The 26,172-nt window shown below is 40.6% G+C and overlaps 1 long non-coding RNA gene across 3 annotated transcripts in view; it reads left to right on the top strand.

Moving 5' to 3' along the window:
• LOC125098872 (uncharacterized) overlaps positions 1-20,897 on the top strand; it is a 31,913-nt gene extending 11,016 nt beyond the window's left edge. For 2 of the 3 annotated variants that reach the window (XR_007126965.1, XR_007126968.1), the window contains exons 3-5: positions 10,297-10,380; positions 18,290-18,459; positions 20,437-20,897. This is a non-coding gene — a long non-coding RNA (uncharacterized LOC125098872). Of the gene's footprint in view, positions 1-10,296; positions 10,381-18,289; positions 18,465-20,436 lie in introns of all 3 variants that reach the window. The other variant, XR_007126967.1, reaches the window with a different exon arrangement.
• Positions 20,898-26,172: the final 5,275 nt, after the last annotated feature.

Below are 26,172 nucleotides of genomic sequence, written 5' to 3'. Positions count from 1 at the left end.
TCTTGCTACATGATTTCTAAACCAGTTGAGATAAGCAAAGGAGTTCGGCAGATGGAGATCAAAATGTTAGCTTTATTACAGATAAAGCTTGCTCCAGAATACAGGGTAGGTGTAAAGCAACAATGAGCTTCTATATACTATACCCTAGAATCAGACACTGAGCAGAAGTTTAGCAGATGGACAGATGTAAGTGAACCTGGAAGAGACTCCACTGGTGCTGTAATGCATGTTTATAAAGCACGATTGAATTGTAAGTTATTATTACTAAAATAGAAACTGCACAATGACTACCTTACTCAATGCAGGCACTATGCTTAATTATTATTAAGTCTACTACACAACAACAAACTAAGTGCAAAGTCATTTACAAATTTCCCTCAATTTACATGTAGCTACTATTTGCAACATTTCTCCACACAAACCCCCCAGAAAAGAGGAAGAGAAGAGATTTTATTGTATTTCCATCTTTTATACTGTACTTATGGGCGCCATATGCAAGACACATGTGAGAGGCATAGCCACAGCACACCCCACATGGGCATTGCAAGCCATTTACATTAGATTTTCCTGTTACGGTAGCTGCAGGCACGTAAAATGTTTATTATTGTTATATTGTCATTGCTTTCATTCTACATATACCTGCTGCTGAGCATCTGGTCTTGTGTTGAAAAGAATGGGAGTGCATTGACGTTTTCTCTGGAACTCTAGTTTTCTTACTTTAACCAGACACTGGCTCTCCCTGGCCTTCCTCACTAGCTAGTCCTAAAGGCTAGACAGTCAGTAATTTTTGTATTAGCTGAACGAAAAAAAGTCATGACAAAGACTGCTTTTGCATTAAACTAACAGTCAAACAAAAGCAGGTCACTTAAAAAAAATATTTTATTTATTCATTTATTTGAGAGAGAGAGAGAGTGCAAGAGCAAGCTGGGGGACTGAGAGGGACAAGCAGCCTCCACACTTAGTGCAGAGACCGATGAGGGGTTCGATCTCAGGACCGTGAGATCATGACCTGAGCCAAAACCAAGAGTGGGAGGCTCAACCAACTGAGTCATCCAGGTGCCCCAAAAAGCAGGTCTTTTTCTTTTTTTTTTAAAGCAGGTCTTTTTAATACCAAGGTAATCACTCTTCAAAGAGTAGTCCATGAAATTTTTTCCCAGGTCTACTAAGGAGATGGGAATTGTACCCCAATCAGCACATCTTCTATCCCCAAGCCACTATACACAGCATCAGGCCTACTGCTCGTTCAGTAACTGCTTGCCAATTGTCTGATGCCTAACCCTTCAGGTACCTAATCCTTGTCTTCAGAAATCTGAAGCTAGAAGACAACCCTGTAATTTACATTAAACAATAAAAAGTTAAATACAGGAATAGGTGATAGTATAGATTTAATATACTAGAAAGCTGTCTGGGCTTGGACTGAGCTGGGTGAAAGGACAGGCTTTCTCTTATAGCCTTGGTCACATCACTTGACTTCTTTGTGCTATGTTGTACAATTGAGACAGAATGTGTGGTGGTTAAGAGGTTGGGCCTCAAATTTAGACATGATTGTGAACCTCAACTGTCATTTATCAGCTCTATGAGTTTCGGTAACTTACAAAACCATTCTATGCCCCTAATTCTTCATCTGTAAAGGGGACCTGCTACAGAGGATGACTGTGAGGATTAAACATGATATTCATAAAGCTCTCAGCAGAGTGCCTAGACCAAAGTAGGTGTTCCCTAAGGGGCAGCTGTCATTATTTTCAAGTTAAAAAACCTCTGTGAAACCACTGGTGAACTACTATGATTATATAATCAATTGTCAAATGAGTGGTACTAATGATTGGTGATTTCAGAGTTGAGGGGAAAGGACTCTCTATGGGAAGGAAATACACTGAGCTTGGCTTTGAAGAAGGCCCACAGTGGGAAAGACAGTTGGGGATGACAAAGACATGAAAAACAGAGTGGCTTAATCAAGGGCAAGGAAGCAGGAATGTGCATGGAATAATTTATGAACAATGAGTACAGGAGCTCGTTGGAGCAAAAGCTTCACATGGGGTGGGAGGAGGAGGAGAGGAGTTGTGTAGCAGAAAATAGTATTTGGAAGGAATTCTGGGAAAGTCCTTCCAGAAAAACAAATTTGGATAATCCCAAGGCAGTGGTGTACATTTGAAGATTTGCAAGTAGTGAGAAGATATGATGAAAAGAAGATTATCCTGGTAGTAATTGATAAGACAAAATTAATATCTTGGAGGTTCTTTTTTTCTGTTTTATTGGTGGATAAGACTATTTAAACTTTGATGAGGTTCAAGGGCCTAACAATGATTTGTAAAAAATTAACTTTCCCAGTTTTCACTCATAACTTAGTAAATCATTAAATACTGCTATAGCTAACATGTGTATAGCTCTTTATAGTTAGTGTAATATTAAGTCATCCATAAATAGTGGTCATAAAAGAACAAAATCCCAGGATGCTTTCACCATGGGGAGTTGTCTAATAAGGTCACACACACAAAAAAATAACTTTGAAGTAACAACTTTGGGGTAATGGGTCATAATCTTTTAGAGCAGTGTTTTACTCTAGAAGTTTTTTCCCTTACTGACAAAAATTAGAAAATAGTAAATTGCAAACTGCAAGAATTAGAGCACAACTCATGAAGATTTAAACCCCGAAGTTGGAAAAATTTTAGACAACATGAAAATTCTCTAAAATAATTTTAAAGACCCAGGATCAGGAGAAAACTTTTCAAATCTGACCTTCAAACCTGACCTGTCTGATCAAATGGGACAGAAAAGAGAATTAGAAGGGAACATGTAACCACAATGACTTAAAAGAGAGGATCTGAACAGAATTGTTTTCTACTAAGGAGGGATTGGACTCAACACCAGAACCAGAATGCATCTTATGTCTGGATAATACCGATGATAGCAAAATCTCCTATTTATTGAGCAATAAACTGGGCTCATGCTAGAAGCATTTGGTCTTATTTCATTCTCATAACAACACATTATCTGCATCTTTCAATTAGGAAATTGAGATTTAGTGTGACTTGATAACTTGTCCAAAGTCACACAGCTAATGAATGCAGGATTGAGCTGGGATTTAATGGCAATTCTGCCTGACTTCCTAACTTGGGCTTTTTCTATTGTACCCACACAAATATGCAGCAGATACTAACTAATACATACACAACACCCCCACACACCCCCACACATACACACGCATGCCCACATACACACACACAATATACACATTTCCTGAAGCGGAATAAATGTAACAAGCATGTGTAACTTAAGGAGTCAATAATTATCCATTGATTTTTATTATTTTCTTTATAGGGTCGTAAGTTTATTTTTTAATTTTTATTTTTAAAAAGATTTTATGTATGTATGTATGTATGTATTTTGAAGAGAGAGAGACACAGCAAGAGAGGGAACATGGAGAGCAGGAGAGGGAGAACAGGCTTCCTGCCGAGCAGGGAGCCCGACTCGGGGCTCCATCCCAGGACCCTCGATCCTAAGACCCTGGGATCATGACTTGAGCCAAAGGCAAACAGACGCTTAAGGACTGAGCCACCCAGGCATCCCTAAGGTCGTAAGTTTAAAGAATGAGTTGTTAAAAGAAGGGCCTAAATTGGATGGTTCCAGATGATGTCAGCAAGCACTGTCCTGACACTTGAGAGGGCCAGACCAGGTATGCTGCAACCCTTCAGAAGGAGACCTAAGTGAGTGCCTTGGATTAGTCCTTCTGACACTTTTCTCATATTATTCAAATATGTCACAATACCCCCACATGGTGGGCAGGCTAAGTATTATTTTCTCATGTTATATGGAGAACACTGAGTCCTAAAAGCAAAGTGGCTTCCCAAGGCCATACAGCTAGTATGTGGCTGGGCTGGGACTCATATCAGGTCTTCTAACTCCAGATCTGGACTCTCCCCATTATAACACAGCTGTGTCTAGAAGGTACATCAACTTAGTATTTATTTATTTATTTACTTTTTCAAGGTTCTTAAACATTTTATTTATTTATTTATTTTATTTAGGGGATTTTATTTTATTATTTATGTATTTTTATTGTTGTGTTCAACTAGCCAACATACAGTACATAATTAGTTTTTGATGTAGTGTTCAGCAATTCATTGTTGCATATAACACCCAGTGCTCATCACGACACATGTCCTCCTTAATACCCATCACCTGGTTAGTATTTTAAATCCACTGGGTTTAAATCCACCACGGCAGAGGGATTAAGGCCCAGTGATGCTCAGTTTTCCCATAAGTAAAAATACAGACAATAAACTGATGTGAAGACCAGATGAAAGAAACAAGAACACAGCTCAAATTACTTCATCATGTATATTAGATCCTGAGCTTTCTGCAGATTATTTACACAAAAGAAGTTGTTAAGCACCCACTCAGCGCCAGGTACGTGCTAGGTGCTTTGGACACAAAAATCTTTGAATTTTTCATGCTGAGCACAGTGGCAGTCAATTGTAGGGATGGATAAATATGATATGAATGGGAGGGATAAGAAGCAGATGAATAAATTAAACATAAATGAGAAAGAAGAATTTTTAACCTTTAACCTTGTATACCAAAATTCATTCATTCAACAAACATATTGAGTTCTGGCCATGTGAACGATTCTGGGGTTGTGGAAGACACCAAAATAAATAAAATGCATGTTGTAGCCTCAAAGAACAGCACACTATATTGGGAAGAACATAAGATTCAGAGTTAGAGGGGCGCCTGGGTGGCTCAGTGGGTTAAAGCCTCTGCCTTCTGCTCAGGTCATGAACTCAGGGTCCTGGGATGGAGCCCTGCGGGGAGCCTGCTTCCTCCTCCCTCTCTCTCTGGCTGCCTCTCTGCCTACTTGTGATCTCTGTCTGTCCAATAAATAAATAAAATCTTTAAAAAAAAAAAGATTCAGAGTTAGAAGAGCTACATCTTGAAACTCCATTCTACCTGCTAACTTTGAACACATTTCTGAGCCTCAGTTTTTCCATCTATAAAGTGAGGATAATACTGACCTTTCATGATTGGTAAGAGGAATAACATTTGTAAAAGTGCTCTGAAAACTGCTACATGACGTTGCCATTATTACAAAAATATTACAAAAATATTTGCTACTAGCCATCAAATCCAAGGTTTATTGAGGTACCTGGAGAATTGCCTTAATTCCCTGCTTTGTTTTAACGATGGAGACATGGCTGAAGGTCCATTGTGATGGGATGAATGTGATCTGTGTTACCATCCATTGTTTCCTTCTTTCCTGAAATCCACTCAAGACAATCACAGAAGCAGTTGTTCTAAAGGGCATATTAAGTGAAAGGAGATATGTCTGCTAATAAAATACAAAGGACCAGTAACAAACGAGTCTTTGTGTCTAAAGGTATAACTAATAAGTCGTAAGTTATTCGTTTTAAATAACATTGGGATGGGGTGCCTCCGTGGCTCTGTCGGTTAAGCGGCTGCCTTCGGCTCAGGTCATGATCTCAGGGTACTGGGATCAAGCCTTGCATCCTGTTTCCCGCCCAGAGGAGAGCCTGCTTCTCCCTCTCCCTCTGCCTGCTGCTCTGCCTGCTTGCTCTCTCTCTATCTCCCTGTCAAATAAATAAGTAAAATCTTTAAAAAATAAAATACAAATAAATAAATAAATAACATTGGGCTACACCATCTCTGTGGCTTTTTGCCTTTGTTTCCAATTCTGGGTTGAGTCAAGTCAACTAATGTATATCAGTCACCCATCATGTACTAGGGGACTACTCCCTTGAGTAAGCCATGATCCCTGCCTTCAAGGATCATGCATGTGAGACAGATATGAATATAAATAATCATAATACAGTAGGAACACTTTACAACACAGATATAAACAAATCATCATAACAAAAAGAGGTGTGATTGACAGCTTTGCTATAAAAGCAGGGAAAGTTTTATAGAGAAAGTGACACCTGGGAACGCCTTTATATAAAAATAGGAGTTCAGCAGATCCTGGCAGCAGAAGAGCACTCCACACAGAGAAAACAGCACATGCAAAAACAGAGGAAAAGAGAGAGGGAGAAAATTCGTGGCACATTTGGAGAATAGAGATTATGTTAGTATGGTTAATGTATATAGGTTATGTGAGAAGTGGTTCAAGATGAGGAGGGAAAGGTAGGTTGGAACCAAATTATGATAGCCCCTGCTTAAGGATTTGGGGCCCTAGCTTATGAATCATGCATTTCCAGTACCTCCACAGTTCCTATAAGTGAATCCTCAATAAATACTTGTTGAATGAGAAAACTTATAGCAACTGAAATGTTTTCCCTACTCACAGCTCTCTATCCCTTTAGACTTTGGAACAAGGGAAAAATGTATAGGAAAAAAGTCTTACTGGGAAAGAAAGAAAGAAAGAAAGAAAGAAAGAAAGAAAGAAAGAAAGAGAGAAAGAAAAGAAAGAAAGAAAGAAAGAAAGAAAGGAGCAAAGTGAGGGGCGAAGGTGCAGACGATGGTGGAGAATAAAGCCACCAAAAGTAATGACATGAGAATCGTTGCTCCACCCTTGGGTCTGAACTCTTGCCTTGCTGTTGCCATCTGTGAAAACCGTAAGTCAAGTAACCACCTAAGCTTCGGTTTCCCCATGAGTAAATATGAGTAATACAGAGTAATTTTTACTAAACTATAGCATTGTGTGAAAGATCAAACCAGATTTCCATGAAGGCTCCTTAGAAGTGGCAAAAATCATGCACATTTCAGGCAAACCTGATGTCATTTATGTGAGGCTAAGGGTCTCTGGGTGGAGGAATGCCAGGTAGAGAATTATACACGGTGTAGAGACACGGAAGCTGACAGCCCAGGATGACTGATTCCAGTTTTCAAGAGCAGTGAGAGCCTTGCTAACACTGGCAAATGATTGCCATTTCCTTTGTCAGGCAGTGACAGGAGTTAGTTGACCTGAAAATTCACTAATAGTTCCATTAGAGAGGCCTTGGAAGTAGCCATCTTTTTACTCATCCTGGTCAATTAACAATGAATTAATGCCAGACATATTTTCAATTGAGCTGAATGGTAATTTCCCCCCATTTTGCTAAAAATATCCCCTTATAAAGGGAAAGCTAGCCAGCAAATATTCTGCTTTTCTTTCCAAGATTACTCGAAAGAGTTTCTAAAACAATGTCAGCTCTAGGCATTGATCAGGTAACAGGTCCAACCCTGATTTTGACATGGGAGACCTAAGTTCAAATACCAGCTTCCCCACATACCAGCTGTGTGTTCTTTGACAAATAACTGAAACGTCCTGAAACTCAGTATTTTCACATGTAAATTAAAAGCGTAGAGATGAATGCTTAGGTCCCTTTCAATGATAAAATGTTGTGAGATTTTTAAGTGGTTTTAGGCATGTTGGTAGAATTGAAGGCTGAACTTGGGTATAGAGGAGGAGAACTGGATTTCTTCTATGCTCTCTGAGCTAGGAGTTAGGACACTGGGTTAAGTCTTAGCACTTGGTTCTCAACTGGGGAAGGTGGGTGAGGGTGGGGATATATGGGGTGTGGATTCTGCCCCCCACTGGACAATTGGCATTACCTGGAGACATATTTTGGTTGTCACCACTGGGGACTGCTTCTGGCATCTAGTGGGTAGAGGCCAGGGAGACTGTCAAACATCCTACAATGCAGAGGACAGGTCCCCACGACAAAGGATTATCTAGCCCCAAATATCCGTAGCGCAGAGTTTGAGATAATCTCTCCAGTTTATTGGATAGTTTTGTCCAGGTCATAGCTTTTTCATTGTTGAACTCTGTGTCCTCATTTACAAAATAAGGATGATAACAAAATCTGCCTCTTTCTCTCACCTCTTGAAGTTGACAACCAAATAAGGTAACAGATCAAAAGTACCTTGAAATTTGATGTGCTTCAAAAACAGAGGAATATTATCCTCATTATTAACCAATTTTCGCAGCTCCAGGGGCCACTTCACTGGGGTCCATTCTCTTATTCTTCTTTCGGACACGGGGTCTGAGATACTTCTCTAGTTTGTGACAATTACTTCAACATTTGACCTTATTAAACTAATTAAACAACAAACAGACATAAGCAAAGCAAAATCTAAGGTTGTAAATACCTCGAGGTTATAAAATTGAAACGTAAGTATAACCAATCCCAAACAGCAAACTAAGCTTTAAGGTACAACCAATGAATAGTTTCCTTACTTTGCTTTGGCCTTTTCTCTATAAAAATCTCTCCTCAGCTGCTCCACATGAGCATTCAAATCACTTCCAATTTGGTGCTGTCCAATTCAAATCAGATTGTGTTCAGATAAACTCCTAAAAAATTTCAACATGCTTCAGTTTATCTTTTAACAACCTCTAGGAGTTATGAAACTTGCTTCCAAACTCAAGTGTGCAAGAAATGTCTTTTTTTTTTAAGATTTTATTTATTTATTTACTTGAGAGAGAGAGAGAGAGAGCATGAGAAGAGGGAAGGTCAGAGGGAAAAGCAGACTCCCTGCCAAGCAGGGAGCCTGATGTTGGACTCGATCCCGGGACTCCAGGATCATGACCTGAGCTGAAGGCGGACACTTAACCAACTGAGCCACCCAGGCACCCAAGAAATGTCTTTCATAATTTTACTGTTAAAGTGTATTTCTATTACAAGAGTCCATTAGGCAGGGGCCAAACTCTCAAACTTGGACAGTGAGGGTCTCCCCTACATTTTCTTGAGGTCACATTCTTGTTCCAGGGGTTTCTGTAGGACCAGGGGCTAGGGTGGGGAGGAACTGTCATACCCTCAGAAGTCACCTAACTGTACTAACATTCCCTGGAATGACTCATTGCTTGTTAGGTGATCTGTCCACCTAGGTCACTGCAAGGTCCTCCTTGCTAGGTCCGCTGCATCTCAGAAGCACTCAGAGGGGGTTTTTCTGCTCCCCCACTGCTCTGCTGTGGGCCATTATATGTGGTTATCTCCCATCCATCCATAAACTCTCCTTAGGCCACATTTACCTTGCTCTTCCATGCCATCTGAGGCCTTGCCTCTCCAGGTTATCTGGAGAAGTTATCCGGGCTCAGGTTATTTCTGCTCTTTAATCCCCCCAAACATATCTGAGGTTTCTGTCCTCCTTCCCTCCAGAGTTTCAGCATAGGGGACAAGGGTGGCAGGGGAGGGCCTTCCACAGGGCATATATCCCTGTTGAGTGGTTTCTCCCTTGATTCTATCTCCTCCTCTGGTCCATCCCAAATCACCTTATTTAGCTGTATTCAAATTGTCTTTATCATGTCCTGCCCTCCTCAGGATTCTGCTACTCCAAAACTAAATTTTTGAAATTAAAAAAACATTTTCCCTCCAAAGAAGATATATAAATGTCCAGAAAGCACATGAAAAGTCACTCAACATCACTTAGTCATAAGAGAGAACCAAATCAAAACCACAATGAGATGTCACTTCATACCCATTAGGATAGCTACTGTCAAAACAAAACAAAACAACAAGCCAGAAAATAAGTGCTAGTGAGGATGTGGAAAAATTGTCATTCTTGCGCTTTCCTGGTGGGAATGTAAAATGGTGCAGCTGCTGTGGAAAATGGTGGTGATTTCTTAAAATGCTAATCAAAGAATTATCATATGGTCCAGGAATTCTACTTTTGGGTATATACCCAAAAGAAGTGAAAGCAGGGATTCAAATAGATATTTTTGTACACCCATGTACATAGCACCATTTTACATAATAACCAAAAGGTGAAAGCTACCCAAATGTCCACTGACTGATGAATGGATAAACAAAATATATGTGTACATAGGATGAATTTATTCAGCTTAAAAAGGAAGGAAATTCTGACTCATGCCACAGCATAGATGGGACTTTGAAGGCATTATGCTTAGTCAAGTAAGCCGAACATAAAAGGGCAAATATTATGATTCCAATTATATGAGGTACCTAGAGTAGTCAAATTCATAGAAACAGAAAGTAAGATAGTGGTTGCCAGGGACTGGGGGAAGAGGGAATGGGATGTTAATGTTTAATGAGTACAGAGTTTTCAGTTAGGGAAGATAAAAAAAGTTCTGGAGATGGGTGGTAGTGATGGCTGCACAAGAATGTGTATAAACTTAATGCCGCAGAACTATAAACTTAAAAGTGGTTAAAATGGTAAATTTTATGTTATGTATATTTTACTGAATACAGTCTAGTTGAATGACAGAATGGTGCCACAGGAAATAAATTGCTAAAAACAAAAAATACAGTTAATATATAAAAAAGGAAAAAGAAAAATTCAATTAATACATAAATATATTATGCCACTGAGACCTATAAAATGTTTTTTCTTCCTTTATCTTCTTAGGAAAGAGAATCATCTCTGTAATATAGACTCTGATTGTCAAAGAAAGAAAAAGAATCATCCTGAGTCAGTAAGGATCAATTCATTGTAAGTTTACTGTATCTGTATTCTAACTCTCCAGTCTAAATTTGGATTCCTGGCCAAACAGCCATCCATATCTCTCTCTCTTTCTCTCTCTCTCTTTCCTTCTCATTCCCTGCCCCACCTCCCTCTTTCTTTCTTTCAAGATTTACCTAATTAAGAACAACCAATAGTGGTCACCATTTTTCCAGTTTTTGAGTACATCATTAGTAGAGTAATATACATGGGTTCCAGATAATTTAACAAATGGTGTTGGGACAATTGGTTTCAAAAAATGAGTTTGATCCATTGTACATCTTGCACTAAAATAAATTCCAGATGGATCAAAGATTGTTTTTAATGATTCATAAAAGTTGTAGAAGAAACATGAGAGAATTTGTTTTTATATAATTTTGCAGTGGGAAGAGCACTCTAAGTATGGCATAAAATTCAGAAGCCATAAAAGAAAATTTTAGTCAATTTAAACTTGTAAAAACTTTAAAAAATTCTTTGTAGAAGAAAATCCCTTCAAGCCAAAAAAAACAAATAAACGGGGGAAACATTCTTGTCTTACATATTACAACCAAGGGCCAATTTCATTAATATATAACATGTTTCCATAATACTATAAAGAAAACATTCAATAATAAAAATGGGCAAATGATATATGTAGGCTGTTTTTAAAAAGGGGGAAATGAATGGCTCTTAAACATATGAAAGGTGTTCAGCCTCATCATAATAAAAGAAATACAAATGAAAGCTATACATGAGATAGACAAAAGAAAAATTTGGATAAAACACTGACTTGTTGAGAATGTGGGGAAAAAATCACTCTCAAGGGTTGTTGGAAGGAATGTGAATTAACATAATCTTTATTGACCAAAATTTTAAATTTATTCTTTGGCCCACCAATTCTGCATCTGGAAATTTATCTCAAAGATATAGTCACAAAAAGAGAAATAACACACATGCAAACAACTTGTCTTCCACTAATAAGAGACTGCTTAAATAAATTTTGATACCATAAATTTTGATACCATAAATATTATATGACCATAAAAAGAATAAGGCAGCTCTATAAGTACTGATATGAACAATCTCCAGGATGTGTTATATTGTAAAAATACAAACAGAATGATCTTCATAGTATGCTACCATTTGTGTAAATAACAACAGAGGAATTTAGAAATGTATATAGATTGTATACTGGCATACACTATATCTCAAAGAATATTTAAAATTCTATTGCCTCTGGGAGTCAAAGGCAGAAGAGAACCTTAGTAGTCATTGAATATTTTTATACCTTATCAGTCTTGTACTTGTATTATCTTTTACACAGTAATAGCAACACCAGCTCTGGCCCCTGCCCCCATAGACTCCAAATGGGCCTTGTATCTGCCTACAGGCACCCTGACATTGCTTAGGAGTTGAGTTTCCCATGCACGTCTGCAGCTACATCTTTGTATCTGGTATTAGGACATTCTGTTCTTTCCTAAAGCCCAGCTTTATATTTACATTTTTTGCTGTATACAACATGCAGAATATTGTGTGGCGTCAACAAGAGGAGGCCTGCCTAGGTAAGACCAGTCTCCAGCAGAAGATCACATGGGAGGGTGTTCCTGACCAGGAGTTAAAGAAAACAGTGGCGTTCCTTTCTGTCAGTCACTTCCCCTCTTTGCCCTCAGTCTTTTTATTTGTAAAATTAGTTTAGATTAGATAACATTCAAGGTGTTGTGATAGTTCTAGATTGACTTCCCCTGTTCCTAGTAAAGTCAGTATAGCAGACCGAGCCAGATTACTTGGGTTGAGATAGCCTTGCTACTTATTAGCTGTGTCCTCAGGTAAATTGTTTTTGTGTTTTGTTTTTTTTTTTTAAGATTTATTTATTTATCTTTAAAGAGTGAGAGAGAGCGCCAGGGAGAGAGGCAGAGGGAGAGAATCCCCAGCAGACTCCCTGATGAGAGTTATCTCAGGACCCTGGGGCTTGATCGCAAGACCCTGAGATCATGACCTGAGCGTAAACCAATAGTCAGACACTTGGCCAACTGCACCACCCAGGTACCCCTAGGCAAGTTATTTTTAACTTCTTTGTGCCTGTGTCTTCATCTGTGAAGTGGAGATGACAATAATGGAACCTGTCTTATAAGGATATTGGGAGGATTAAATGAGTTCCTGTGTTTAAAATACTGAGAAGACTGCCTAGCACATATTAAGCACTACTGAAGTATGACTGCTTCTTCCTCTCCTCCTCTTCCTCGTTATTATTATCATTCTTGATTTCGGGGGTGGGAGCCCAAGGGATTATGCAAGGTATGGCCTGGGTTCCCCATGCCTGAAGGAAGAATCACTCCTTGCTACCTTCAGAAGTATTAGAGCTCTAGGTAAGTTCCACCTTCAAATGAAGCATGAATAGAAAAGGATCTTCTGGCCTCATCCTAGCTCTGACAGTTTCAATCAATCCATGCATCATTTTCAAATACTTACTGTAATACTTCAGGGCCTGCCAAGGACATATGCAGTCTAGTCCTCACTCTTGAGTTGTTAATATCAAGGTCGGGAGGGCAACTTTCTGATAGATCAGGCAACTAAAAGAAGAGGAGAAATTTTCATTTATTGAGATGCAGTATGGGTTATGTGTTAAATCTTTTGCAAAAACTTTCTCATTTAACTGGGTCGGCATAATTTGATCAGAGAAATTTTGGAAACCCTGAGTTAGAGGATATCTTGAAGGGCCAAGAGGAGAGAGTTCTATTCTCCACATCTGAGAGTTTTCATTTGCCTGTCACAAAGCAAATGAGGAATGAACTGGGTAAGAGCCAACAATACATCCTCATTGCCTACCTGGGAGCACAGCTGACCTTAACCTAGGAGATTACATCCCTGTGTGCTTTTCTCCTTTGAAAATAACTCAAGGAGGCTATAGTGTGTGCCTTGATCCACTGGCTCCATACTCGATTACAAGGATTGCCTGTTTTTTTTTTTTTTTTTTAAGATTTTATTTATTTATTTGACACACAGAGAGATCACAAGCAGGCAGAGAGGCAGGCAGAGAGAGGAGGAAGCAGGCTCCCCGCTGAGCAGAGAGCCCGATGCGGGGCTCGATCCCAGGACCCTGAGATCATGACCCGAGCCGAAGGCAGCGGCTTAAACCACTGAGCCACCCAGGCGCCCCAAGGATTGCCTGTTTTTAAAAAAAAAAAAAAAAAAAAAAAAGAAACCTCTTTGAGCTGTGTTCTCACGCACTGTGACGTCAGTAGAACCCCAAGACTGAATTATAGCTTTGCATTCAATCAAGAATCATGTATTATTCTCCATGTTATCCATCATTGCTTCCCCACTGCTCAGAAGACAGAGTGACAGCAATACACACAATGGGCAAGCACCTGAGGTGCTTTAAACCTATCAATAATAAGCATTGTTCTCAGAAAGATTTTGCTCTGTGGAAAAAGCAGAATGGAGCTGCCTTTCCAATGACAGGCAGAGGCTTTGAAATTGTTTCCCATTAAATGTGCAAATTCTGAAGCCACAGAATTTAGTTACCACCTCATTCGTGTCCTAAGGATTTGGTTTGGACTGAATCAAAAAATATATCTGTTCATATTAAATACAAAATGATTATTGGATGTCCTGCGCCTCACATTTAACTGCATACAAACACTAAAATTCAATCTATGTGAAATTAATGAGTTGATGGTGAGTCTGATGCATGTGTTTAATCAGAAAATTACATTCAGAGTACTTGAAAGCATATTAATTAAAGTTTATTAAGAAGGCAGTAGGTATTTAGATACAAACACAAATGCAAAATATATCAATACCCTTACCTGTAATTATCTATCACTATTGCCTTGAAAATGCTAGTGCCTTCAAAGACAAATGAAACATAATGCATGATTGGGTCATTTTAGACGTTAGAAATGTTTGATAAAGATATTTTATTTTAGTTTTCCTTTTAAACTGGATTGAGTTACACAGTGAAACACAGAGAATATGCACTTGTATTGATAAATGGAGGGGCTAGTAATTGGCGTATAGTATTTCCTCTGATGTTATTAGCTACCAATTTCTCAGGTCAGGAAGAATATAAAACATTCCTTTACCCAGCTTGATTCTTTGTGTAAATAATCAAAGAAAACAGGCTCTTGACACAACGTCTCCCATAAATGCTATCATAATTAGACCGATTTACAAATCAAACATAGCAATAACCAACTCGGTATGTTTAAACTTCCCAGATTTAGTCCCAGGGAAATGCAACAGCCTTTGTTGGTATTTGTGGTATCTTCTTGTATCACTAGATCCAACGGACTTACTAACTCACTGGACGGGCCAGTGTTGGTCTGGCTTTCTCAAACATATGGACTGAGGTTCCTTTTTTTTTTTTTTTTTTTAATTTCTTTAGCTGGGTGTCTACCATTTCTTTCTCTCTAGTGATCTAGATATCTTTCCTTCTTTCATATTTGAGAATCCCTGTTCATATCCACCTGACATTAGGCCTAAAATAAGGCAATGAAAAAGTCGGCAATTTCCAAATATCTTTGTGGAGGCACTATCCAAAAGCTGAACTGCATTTTTATGCATGCAGTGGACATTGGGCAGAATGTGGACAAGAGCGCAGTCCATTCAGCATCTCTGAGGTCAGCATCCTCCCATGATGTTGCACAGGGAAAGAAAGGCGGTGACTCTCAGATCTCTGGCAGATTTGGGGTATAGCCAACTGCCAACTGTTTACCCTTCCTCAGGACCTCTGCTGAGTTCTTGACATCCATCATCTCATTTAATCCTCATAACTACCCTGTGAAGTATACATTATTTCCTTGTTTAACAAATGAGGAAATTGAGGCACAACACAGTTATGTAAGATTCAGATACAGGAAACAACTAGGATGAGAAAGAGAGGAAATTTCTTGGGCTAGAAATGCCAGAGGTAGAATTTGAACCCATCATGGACCATCAGCTTCAAAACACACACACTTCACTCTGCTGGTCTGCCTTCTTTTTGCATAATTATGCCATGGATAGCCTATACATTTATTTTAAATTATGGAACTGGCTATCATACCTTCATAGCCTGGTTTTTAAATCCTTTTCTGAGCCCAGAATCAGAAGGTCTGGGGGAAATCAGAAGGTATTTATTTGTATCAGGGATCTAGGCATTTTGCTTTTTCCTCAGCATCCAAGTTTTCATCCCTTTTATATATATATTTTCATATATATTTTGCTTATTAACTTTTATTTGCACAAACTTTCCTACAAGAAATGTAAGTCTTTGCCTAGCAGTGTTGGCTAGTAGTTATAAGCATCGCTCTTAAGGTAGTTTGCTTTGTTCAAAAACAAACTCCTTCAGTATTATTCAACCTTGGTCAGGCTGCTTACGTTCTTTAAGTCTCAATATCTTTCTCTGTTTCAGTATCTTCTTCTGATTGTAGCTATCTGTGGATTAAATGAGATAATGCAAAGACAGAGATTGGCACCCAGTAAGAACCTGAAAGCATTAGCTACTATTATTTGTATAAGCATTAGGCTTTAACTCAAGCAAGACTACACTAAGACTAACTATAGGGTACCATTCTCTTCTCCCTTTGCAGTTAACTGGCAACGTAAGATCCTTAAATCCAGAGGCAGAACAAGGTCATCTCTCAGGATTAGGCCAAATAATGGAGTCCCAGTGAACTGGAAGCAGACAGATTATCTCAGCCTGACTATTAGCTATGTGACTTTGGGCAAGTTTTGTATGGCCTTCAGACACAGGGAAATCAATCTGCCCCATGAGATTCCTACCAGTGTTATTCTTTGAAGTACCCATGCAATCATGAGTAAGCACTCACTTTCAAGAGCTTGTAATTTCCACCCCCTACCTAAACACCACCTTTTAGCCCAGGAAGCCAGGAGCCCAGGTCTCTCCCGAACTTAGCATTCGGATGCCCAGAGCAGCTGCTAACACCCCCCGCCGAGCCCCACACCTCCTTAATCTGAAATCCTCATTAGCTCCAACTGCAGGCCATCTATTACCTCACGCCCATAATGGGAGTTAATTTCTGTTGGGATCAGATGGTCTTCCCCCTGGAAATTTTTATTCATATTTCTTTCCTGTTTTGTGATTCTCAATCGGAGTTTTCTAATAACAGATCATTTCTTTTTGTCTAACTTTAATCTGGTCCTGCTTGACAAGCCCCATCCTTTTCATTGAAGGGTAAGACCACTTAAAGGAAGGCCAATAAGCCCTTGCGCTGCTCGGCCGGCTGGGGTGATTTGTCACCCTGTGCAGTGGTGGTCACACCAATGGATTTATCTCAAGGTAAATGGAGATGCTGAGACCCGGGACCTGGAGCTTTGATTAAGGCGCCCTTTTTGTAGTGTTGATAGATGTTGCTTGTGTTTATCTATTTGAAATGCCACTAAATCTGTGAATACAATGGAAAAAGAGAGTACTTTGCTGCTGAAAACATATTAGTGATTTATGTTTCAGTAAGAAGCACAATAAAGAGACAGAGGCTATTAAGAGCAGCTATTTTCATGAGAAATAGTTCTGCTTTAAAACATTATTAACCCCACCTTGATAAAGACTTACATGCATGCATAATCATGTTTACTTACCCCTTTAGTTTGCTGCGATATGCATCTGAAGCACACATTCTCTAAATATTAAGAAGTTAGTCAGCAGAATATTTACAACAAAAGACACCTCACCTAGGACTGTTCCGCATGTAAATTTCCTTCTCTCAAGATAGGGACACATAATAAACTTATCTAGGAAGCTTTGGAGTTTATATGGACTTCATATTGTTCAAAGCACTCTCAAATCCTGCTCACCATCATTTTCTGTCTACACACACACACACACACACACACAGCCCCCTCCACCCTGCATTGTAGTAGATATAACCAGTACGGTGACACATAAAGATTATAATGCATGGATATAACTTATAACATGAATCAATGTCATCAAGACGCACCCATTTAAATGAATAGGGTCAGATGAGAGTGCTGTATCACCCTGACTTGTGTGACAGTTACAAATGCATCACCTCGTATGCATAATAGGAGTGTACAAACCAGAAGAGATTTGTAAACTTGGTTCATTTCAAGCAGAACTGACCCACAAGAATGGAAACAGAGGAAAGGCAACTGGGTTGGAGCTGTCGGGAAATAAGTGATTCTGTTTTGCTGTTTCTTAAAACCCTAACAAGGGTTTCGTGTCCTCCAGCTCAACGGGGGACCTGAGAGCAGATCAGATCAGGCTCAGCACGCTGGCTATTTACCAGGTTCCCTTTTAAAGGTTGCCGCGCCCTGCACGGAGTAGAGGTGGGGATAACAAACGTGGATCGGGGGTGGGGTACACAGGAGTCGAGGGGAGAGTTTGAGGTGCGCGATTCTTAACCAAGTCTGGGGGAGCGGGGGCGGGGGGCGGGGAACCCAGGCGAGTTGGGCCTGGCAGAGTTAACAGTGTACAGAGTGCAATTAACTGTTTGGAAGGTTCTGGGCCGTGTGCTCTGATTTATTGATACGTTCCGGGGATTTCTCTGCAGCGGGGTGAGCGGCGTGGGGGGCGGGGAGGGCCTGAGGCGGTGCGCGCCCGGGAACCCCAGCGGGGTCTGGGGCTTGGCACCACGGTGCGCCGGGTGTTGAGCGCCGCGCTTAGCCGAGGCCACACCTGCACCTCATTTGCTTCGGAGCAGCGCCATGACCCGCCTGCTGATGGGGCGCCTTCCCTTTCATCCTCGGGATTATGACAAGTTATTAATTGCCACCATTAGCCGCAGCAGCCTGCCCGAGATCTCTGCTGCTCTCTGGAGGTGAGAAACTGCGCGTCTGAACGCGGAGGGAAGAGGCACGGAGCGGCGCGGGGCAAACTGAGCAACAATCTGCCCAAAAGGGATTGTGAAATGGTGAATAATTTATTAGAAAACATTTTTCTTTGTCCTTCCCACAGACCCACAAATCCTCCCCAAGCGCTCTTTACCAGCCTTGCAGATAATGTACTTACACATCTCAGAGCCTGCTAAATAGACTGAAGAGGCCATCGGGTTCACCCTCCACACTGCGGCTGCCAGGACCGCGCAGACCCAACGCGCGGCCTCTGCCAAGGGCCCGCGGATGGAGGTGAGGTAATTAGATGCGTTTGCAGAGGCAGATGATACGGAAAGCCGGTGGATGGCCGCCCCACCTCCTTCTGGCTCCTGCTTCCTATATAGAACAGGTATACCCGAACACGCATAACCCCACAATTTCATTCCTTACTGCAAGTATGTATGGAGTTTCTACTATAATAGGGAGTTGCTCTGTCCCTGGCACCTTCTGGACAAAAGTAAGGCCACACCATCTTCGCAGCTTCCTTTGACAGAGCTGTGAGCCTACTCTGCTGGAGATGTAAAGAGGAAAGACTCGGGCCCTGTGCTCAAGGAGCTGAAAGCCCGTGTCCATGTCAGGGATGCTGCCGCAGGCTGAGTGAGATATGGCAGGCTCTCCATTCCCAGAGATCTTCATGAGGAGGAGAAATAGTCATGGCCCCTCAGAGGTTTTGGAATAACACAGTTTGAAATCAGGCCAAGCACACGTAACACAAGTATCTTCTAAGTCACAGCTTTTATACCTTGATCTTTTCCTCTTTAAAGGTATAGAATCTTTTTAAATTTTATTTATTTTTAATTTAAATTCAGTAAACTAACTAACATATAATGTATTATTGGTTTCAGAGGTACAGATCTGTGATTCATCAATCTCATGTAATACCCAGTGCATAATACCAGTACAATACATATCCTCCCCAATGTCCATCACCCAGTTGCCACATCGCTCTACCCCCTGCCCTTCAGCAATCTTTAGTTTATTTCCTAAGACTCAGAGTCTCTTATGGTTTTGTCTCCCTCTCTGGTTTCATCTTTTTTCCTTTTTCCCTCTTTCCTTCTATGATCCTCTGCCTTGTTTCTCAAATTCCACATATCAATGAGATCATACGATGCTTGTCTTTCTCTGATTGACTTGCATTGCTTAGCATAATACCCTCTTGTTCCAGCCACATAAAGGCATAGAAATGATGCTCCAAGATCTTTCTGGGGAGTCGGTGGATTAATTAAATCATTCAACAAACTTTAGGTTACTACATGCCATGCCTCATGCTGGGCTCTGGGGATACAGTGGTAAATAGGTGTGTTCTGTGACATCTGAGGACTGCTCAGATTCTAAAGAGACAGCATCAAGCCTGCAGGTGTCAGATGGGCATCTTAGCCGAGAATGTATCAAGCTAAAATGAGATGAGACTAGCTGCCTCCATTGTATGAGTCTGAATGTGCTTTAATGACAAGCATGACACTTAGAGTTACTGACAGCCCCAGTCTAATGGGTAAATCACATATCAAATGTAGGAGTACACACACACAGTAGAAGACTAACATGTCAAAAAGGAATATAGTCTAAAAGACCTATTAATCCATTTATTTGTTTGACCAGCACACTTTGAGTACCAACATGAGTCAGACCCCATGGCTGGTGCCAGGCATCTTGACACCTACCAGGTCTGCTCTGTGGGGGCTCACAGTGTGGGAGATGGTCTTGTGTGTAAAAAATTATAATTCTGTGGAGAATACTACCTGAGAAAGATGTCAGGTGTTCCAGAAGACGAGAAGAGGAAACAGCTGGTTCAGGCCTGGGAAGGTGCACAAGGGTGTTTAGATCAGAGAAGTTTCCTTATTAAGGAGCAGTGTGCTAGCTGGGTCTTGAAGAATGAGAGGGCCTCACTGAAAGAATGCAAGAGAGAGGAAGATGGGGGAAAGGAAGATGAAAAAAAGTGGCATGTGCTCACTAAGCAAAGACTATTGGTTAATTGGAATCATTCATTCATCCATTGATTCATTCAAAAAACATTGAAGCCTACCATGCTGTTATGGACTGAATGTTTGTATCCTCCTAAAATTCATATGTTGAAGCCTTAACCTCTGTGTGGCTGTATTTAGAGTAAAGGAGTAATTAAGGTTAAATGAGATTATAAGGGTGGGCCCCCCAACTGATAAGATTAGTATACTTCTAAGAAGAGACACCAGAGTTTATTCTCTTTCACTCTCTTTCTCTCTCCATGCACAGACATCAAGGAAAGGCCATGTGAGAAGACAACTCTGTGCAAACCAAGAAGAGAGCTCTTGCCAGAAACTGACCATGTTAGCACCTTGATTGTGGACTTCTAGCTTCCAGAAGCATGAGAAAATTAGTTTCTGTCATTTAAGTTATCCAGTCTATGATATTTTATTATTACAACCCAAGTAAACTGATGTACATGCTCCTAGCACTGTACTGGACATGAAGTAATCAAAGATAAATAAGACCAATGACTGCCCTCAAAAGCTCAGGGATATGTAGGAAAGATTGACCAATAGACAAACAATGGCCAAAGTAAATATTCTGGTGGATAACAGGATCACCTGCTTGAAATCATCCTGATTTATTTTGTTAAGTGAACAACAATTTTATCTGCTCTTCAACACTTTTGAGTATGATTGAAGGATTCGATGTTGGAGCTATTAATACTATTTACCAATACTTCAGTTTCTTCTCATTGTAGGCAAATTCTCCACTCACAAGAAGTTAACTGGGTCTATGTGATTTGTTTTAAAAAATGAATTATGATCAAAAGTGACAGATACCACTCGCAGACAGAAAGCTTTAAGAACCAGTGAGTGATTCCTTCTCCTGCACAGAGAGTGAACATCAACATCCCAGGTGTGGGAGGTTCTCTCAGCCCACATCTCCTTGTGAACCCAGTAGGAGCAGAAGACCTATGAAGAGCAGGTGGCATGAGTAAGAAATAAACTTTTATTGTTCTAAACCACTGACATTTGAGGTTTATTTGTTACTAAAGTACAATCTAGTCTAGTATGACTGATATAAGAAAGAAAAGGTTGGTCACATTCTGACCTTGGTAGACATTCTGGAATATTGGTGTTGCTACTTGAAGCCCTAAGAGTGACCTACTGTAAAGGGGTCAAGAGACAGGACTTCCAGTTTTTGCTTGGCCTGGGAGTCCTATTAATCCACCATCAGGTTATAAAATACATTAGTAGATTTTCTCATAAAAAATAAGAAATTAGAATTTCCCTTGTTCATCTGCCCTTTCAGTGTTATATGCTTCATCTCCCACATAAGATCTGTCAGCACAGAAGCCCATGTGTGAAGCTGTGTACCTGAGAGATGCAAACTGCAAATGGATATGGCTTTCCAGTCTTCCAGAAGATTTTGCCCTCTCATGTCCTATTCGTGGGCCCAAGAGCAGAGGGCTCTGGAACTACGTGTCTGGTTTTAAATCCTGCTCCGTCACTTACTAGCTATGCAGTCTTGCACATGTTACTTAATCTCTTTAAGCCTTGGTTTCCTCACCTGTAAAATGTGAATACTAACAGTACTAACTAAAACCTCATGACGATGTTTTGTGCATTAAATGAAATATTGCACAGAGAGCACAAAAAATAGTAATCATCATTATTGTTGGTGTTATCATTATTTTTCACCCTCAGGACAGTCTTAAAACCAAATGTCAAAAGTCCTTATCACAAAGCCATGACTATTCTTAGAGAATTTACTTAAGGGTCAGCTGGGAGGCAAGGATCTGCAATAAACAACCTTCCAGCTCATGCCCAAGGTTTGTGATCCTCCAATATCATAGAGTTTCTTAATGGAAATCAAAACATCTCCTCAGAGAGGTTCTACCCCAAAAAGGAATCCTGTCAAGAGAGGACCCAAGTTAAAGCTGGTGTGGACACTGGCATGCTGCTTTTATGAGTTCTGGAAACTAGAACTTTCTTGTAAGTCTTCTCTTTTGGGTATTTAGCAACTCACTTTGGAGAAAGATTATCTCCTTTTTGAAAGTAACCTGACCACCTGTCAAAACTGGACCTATGTGAGGAACCGAGAGGCTAACCCTTGGTAGTCTAGCCAGGCTCTCGTTTCAGTAATTACACTGGCAGTGGCTGCTTTACTCAGCATGAACTTGGCTTCCAGTCCCAACCATCTTCTAAGTCTCTGATGACGTGACTGAAAGAGCATCTGGATCTGCCCCAGACTGCCAAAGAAGTAGGAAGGGCTACTGACATACAAGTTCTATGATGACCCCTCTTAATTACGGAAATGAGTTTCTATTTGAGGAAAAGTGACAACCAAGAAAAGAAAAAAAATTAAAGAGCGCAAAAGATTCTGCTCTAATTTCCTTCTGTCACGAATATGGAATATTCTCTAATCCTGGGCTTTAAAAATATAATGTATTTAATAAATTTCTAAATGATGTTTACCAAGTGCTAGGCCACATGCAGTGGACCAGTGATACAAAGATTCTTAAGGCTTTGCCTTTCTCTACAGGGAGCTCTTAGTCACGTAATCATCCAACAATCCATTCTTTCAACACATTCATTGACATCCATTTTATGCCAGGCACTATGTTGTGTGAACAAAACAGAAAGCTCCTGCTCTCATGGAGCTTAGACTTCAGTGACAAATTTTGAAAAGGTAAGCACAAATAAACATATAAATAATGAGCTGTTTTTTTATATCAGCAAAGGAAGACAAAGGGGAGCACCACCAAGGACATGTGGTGGGCATTAGGGAGCAACATATAAACAAATACTGACAATGCACTAGGAAAGGTATATATCCAAAGGGCTTTCGGAGCACAAATGTCAGTGTGCTTGTCCATTTTGACTGCAGGCCAGACTTAGCATGGGGAGATGTGCATACAGGAACCCAGGTGTACAGGAATGATAAAAACACACATACATTTTGGAAGTATTTTTTCAGAATACAAACCATTAGGGATCTAAAAGCCTGACTGAGTGAAAATTTCATTTTATAGTGTTTCTGTAACTGTACAGATACACAAGAGTCGTTTTACAGATCATTTATTCTAGAAATACTAAACTGTTTTATAGCATTATACTTATCATTGAAGCAAGCAATTAGCACATCTTGCCTCCTCCTGCAAGCTCTCTCTGACTGCTCCATACTACCCACTCAATACTGTGAGTCTTCTGTGATTCTTCTCTAAACTCCATAACCCCCTTTACAATTGTATGCCTTTACAATAGCATTTTTCATACTTTTATAATCACCCATTTGCTTTGTCTTTATTGTCTTTTAGATTACAAACATCTTGAAGGCAGAGACTGTCTTGATTTGTCTCTATATGCCCAAGGCCTAGCTGTATTAGCTTGGGTTTCCTCAAAGCAGACGCTAAGGCAAGCATTCAGGTGCAAGTAATTTATTTGGAAGATGGTCCCAGAGAACACTAAGAGGGAACTGGGGAGGGGAAACAGCTGAGGGAAAGAAGCCGATAAGAAGTGTGTTATCAAGCAAGTTACCAGTCCCTCTGGAGAACTTGGGAGACACTGTAGGACATGTCCTAGTTTTGTCCCACTAAGGGGTAGAGGAGCTGAGGCATTTATCCACCAACCTCCCCATCTGTTGTTGGTTGAGCCCTGCTCCCAGGGCCATGAGCTCTCCGGCGTTTCTGACTTGCTCTCCTCACAGATCAGATGTGCTCCTATAATCTGAAAAAGCCCTCAGGTAGAGTCACATGTGCTTGCAGGACGGAACCTTCAGAACATGGAGATGAGTGCCAAGGGATATGGGTTGGGCACAGCATCTGATGGACTAGCTCAGAGCCTGGGACCCAGTGGCTGCTTGGTAGGCTTTGGTCACTCAATGTAACAAAACAGCACACATTGTAAAGGAACACAATTTCGTATGAGCTCCATGGTCAATCCTCATGTTATTGACATGGCCATCAAGCAAGCAGTGAAGTTATTAGGTCTGGCGGCAGCTTGAGTACATTTATGGGGAATGCTTGTTTCTGCAGCAGTCATGAACAGAATTGTTGGGAAGAGTAGTGGTATTTTAACCCCTCCTTTTTCCTTTGGCTAGTTTGCATGTAACCAAATCTCCTGTTAGTGGAGTGATTCCATCTGTGTTTTCTCACTTGCAGGTGTTGGGGGTTCAATTAACAGCACTTGCTAATATGTTGTTATTTTCTGAAAGGATGTGAATTATAGCAGATGCTATTTATGAATGGCATTTAGTAGCAATACATCCAACTAGTTTGTTAGCCTGCACACAGTCAGATGAGGCCTCTTGATTCGACCTTCCAGAACAAGGAAGACCAGCCTCCTTAACCCTTCCTCATATTTCTGGGACACCCTCTAGTTGCCCTTCCTGTTTAAAAGTGACAGTGATGAGACTAGCCCAGGATTTCACCTGAACTGTGGTGCAATTTACTTGAACAGTTCCACCCACAGCCTAACCAATAAAAAACTCTTCAATACATCCTATAACTTCAAGAAATAGGACTTCAGGAAAATAACACAGTAATTCCACATGTGTGTTCATTCTTGCTTATTCATTCATTCCTGAGACTAACTTTGGAGCAGCAGAGTATAGTGGGTAAGAGGACAGTTTCTGGCACCAGACTGCTGAAGGTCTGTGCTTCCATTTCCCTGTCTGTGAAACTGAGCTGGGAATAGTCTCCATCTCATAGTGTCATCATGATGATTCAAGGAAGTGATACATGTGAAGCTCATTGAAACAATTCCTAGCTTTTTGAAGTTCCCAGGACTATGCTAGACACTGAGTAACGAAAGAGGGATTCATTCATTCATTCATTCATTCATTCAACAAATATTGAGTACCAACTCTTTTCTAGTCACTGGGCCAGGTGTGCAATACCACAGTGAACAAAATAAACCTGATTCCAGCCCTTACAGAGTTTATGTCATTCCTGGAGGCACAGATGGTGAAAATGGACAAAGACCCCAGCTGACAAGGTAAGGGTCAGGGGAGACTTCCTGGAAATAACTGTGCTAAGACCTGGGGTCTTAGCCAGGGAAAGAGTATTCCAGGTGGGGATCGCGGGTGCCATGTTCTGGAAGTGAGAGATGGCATAACCGAGAGTGACTCACTGTGGCTGTGATATGGAGGGGAGGGATGGTGAGCAGGAGCCTGGAGAGGAAGGCAAGGAGGTAGATTATGGAAGGCCCATTGGCACTGTTACAGTGCTGCTCTCTCTGCTTGGAATAAATGGGTGGCAAGAAGAGGGAGTAAACACCACGTTTACTTGTTTACCACTCTTTTGGCACCTTTTCTACATGGCTTTACATTATAATTTTTTACAGTGTAAAGTGCATACATACTTTCACTCAGTCACATTATGAATTCCCTGAGGGCGAGAACCATGGCTCTTTTACTGCCTTGAATCCTCCATAGCTGTGGCCACTCTTCTTGGGAAATAGGCCCCCAACTAGCCATCTCTTAGCACATCTTACATAATTTCAGTTCCGTGTTATTCTCTTTGGTTTGAGGAGCAGGTCTCCATCACTGTGGAGGTCCCCAACACCATGCCTTGCTCTTGTCAGACCTTCCCACAACCTTGGACTGAACTCCTTCCTCAACCTCCTGCACTGAGGTTTCAGTCAAAGCTTCCCAGTGTTCTTAACTCTTTCCCTGGGATGTCTGATCCTAATATCCTGTCATTATTCCCTACAATAATTTTGTTATCACTCACCAGACCCTCTCTCCCACTCTGAGGCAAATGTCTTGTCTAGACCAACTATTGTAATTTTTACCCTCTAGATAGAGTGTAATGGAATAGTAACATTTGTGGAGTCACATGGATCTGAGCCTGAATCCTGCCTCCTATCTGTGAGGTCTTAAGCAAGTTACCTAATCTTTCTGAGCCTTATTTCTCTCATCTGTAAAATGGGCCTCATAATACCTACTTGCAGGGTTGTTGTTGTGAGATCAAATAATGGTTATATAACTGAGATGCTCATTAATGTGTACCGGTGA

Source organism: Lutra lutra, chromosome 4 (genome assembly GCF_902655055.1).
Source record: "Lutra lutra chromosome 4, mLutLut1.2, whole genome shotgun sequence".
NCBI lineage: Eukaryota > Metazoa > Chordata > Mammalia > Carnivora > Mustelidae > Lutra > Lutra lutra.
The sequence above is the reverse complement of the archived record's forward strand: the minus strand, read 5'-3'. Positions and strand labels throughout refer to the sequence as shown.